Raw genomic sequence first — 1,957 nt, 5'->3', positions numbered from 1 at the left:
CGTACAGTGCGATTGAAACTTCGTGGCCCATGCGCAGAAGTCGGTATTTTGTGGAAGAGCCACACTAAAGGGGCCAAAGAGCCGCATGTGGCTCGCGAGCCGCGGTTTGCTGAGCTGCAGTTTGCTGACCACTGCCCCAAGGGGTCCCGGATTGCGAGAGAGTGCAGGCCAGGCCGACAGACCACACCGGTGCACAATCAGGGCCGGAGAGGGACGTGGGAAGTTGGCCAGCCAGGGAGGGACCATGGGAGGGCTCCAGGGTGTGTCCAGCCTGTCTCACTCAGTCCCGATCGGCCAGACCTCAGCAGCAAGCTAACCTACCGGTCGGAGTGTCTGCCCCCTGGTGAGCAGTGCACGTCATAGTGACTGATCGACTTTCTGTCCCCCTGGTGGTCAGTGCACATCATAGCGAGCAGTTGAGCGGCCTTAGCATATCATTAGCATAGTATGCTTTGATTGGTTTAATGGCCGACTGAATGAGCGGGCACTTAGTATATTAGGCCTTTATTATATAGGATGGCCAGTGCACGTCATGGCAGCTCCAGCATTGGGTGTCTGCCCCAAGGTGGTCAGTGCGCGTCATAGCTACCGGCCAGATAGACAGACACTTAGCCTTTTATATATATACTAGGGGCCCGGTGCCCAAAAATTTGTGCCCTCGGGGGGGGGGGTCCCTCAGTGGAGGTGGGAGAGGCTCTATGGAAGCACACTGACCACCAGGGGGAAGCTCCTGCATTGGGCATATGCCCTCTGGTGGTCAGTGCACGTCATAGCAACCGGTCATTCTGCCATTCAGTCGATTTGCATATTAGCCTTTTATTGTATAGGATACTAGTGGCCCAGTGCACAGATTCATCCACATTGAAAGGAAATTAATTAGAAGAAATATATTTTTTTAATATATTTCATTGATTTTTTACAGAGAGGAAGGGAAGGGGATAGTTAGAAACATCGATGAAAGAGAAGCATCGATCAGCTGCCCTCTGCACACCCCCTACTGGGGATATACCCGCAACCAAGGCACATGACCCTGACTGGAATCAAACTTGGGACCCTTCAGTCTGCAGGCCGATGCTCCATCCACTGAGCCAAACCGGTTAGGGCAGAAGAAATATTTTAATGCCGCTATTCGCCCTTTCTCTATAATAGAAGTGTCAACCAAATTCACAATCGACAATGACAGATTGAAACACAGGTGTGCGATTGGCACCAGCACGGGCTGGGCTGGGCTGGGCTGGGGGCTGCATTTTGCGCCATGGGGTCTTGGCAGCATTGGCTGCGATTTGGTGGGTTATTGCTCTGGGGTAGTGATGGGGCCTGTGTCCCATTTCGGGGAAGCTGAGAGTTGGTTTGTCGGTGCCAGGTCCGTGGTGCCATTTATTTTTAAACTAGGGGCCTGGTGCACAAAATTTGTGCACGGGGGGCGGGCGGTCCCTCAGCCCAGCCTGTGCGCTCTCACAGTCCAGGAGCCAGGTGATCATGGAGCCCCCCAATTGATTGATCGCCCCACCGGCCTGTGGCCTGGGCCTTTCTCTGCAGGGTGATCACGGGGCGATGGCTGGGCCCTGACCAAACGCATTGCACCCGCCTTGGCTGGCCTTGTGCCAGTGGATGTCATAGCATGGTTGTCAGATGGTTGTTCCACTGTTTAGCCGTTCGGTCTATTTGCATATTACACTTTTATTATTATAGACTAGAGGTCTGGTGCATGAATTCGTGCACCAGTGGGGTTCCTCAGCCTGTGGGATCAGGCCAGAACTGGCTCTCTGACATCCCCCAAGGCTGTGGTCGGCAAACTGTGGCTCGCGAGCCACATGTGGCTCTTTGGCCCCTTGAGTGTGGCTCTTCCACAAAACACCACATGCGGGCGCACACGTACAGTGCGATTGAAACTTCGTGGCCCATGCGCAGAAGTCGGTATTTTGTGGAAGAGCCACACTCAAGGGGCCAAAGAGCC

The 1,957-nt window shown here is 54.2% G+C and overlaps 1 protein-coding gene across 8 annotated transcripts in view; it reads left to right on the top strand.

Annotated features, from left to right (window-relative positions):
- PTPN1 (protein tyrosine phosphatase, non-receptor type 1) overlaps positions 1-1,957 on the top strand; it is an 82,190-nt gene that overhangs the window by 44,188 nt on the left and 36,045 nt on the right. The gene's annotated exons all lie outside the window — the stretch shown is intronic.

Source organism: Myotis brandtii, unplaced genomic scaffold, assembly GCF_000412655.1.
Source record: "Myotis brandtii unplaced genomic scaffold, ASM41265v1 scaffold225, whole genome shotgun sequence".
Taxonomy (NCBI): domain Eukaryota; kingdom Metazoa; phylum Chordata; class Mammalia; order Chiroptera; family Vespertilionidae; genus Myotis; species Myotis brandtii.
Note: the sequence above shows the minus strand (reverse complement) of the source record. Positions and strands in the feature narration are given on the sequence as shown.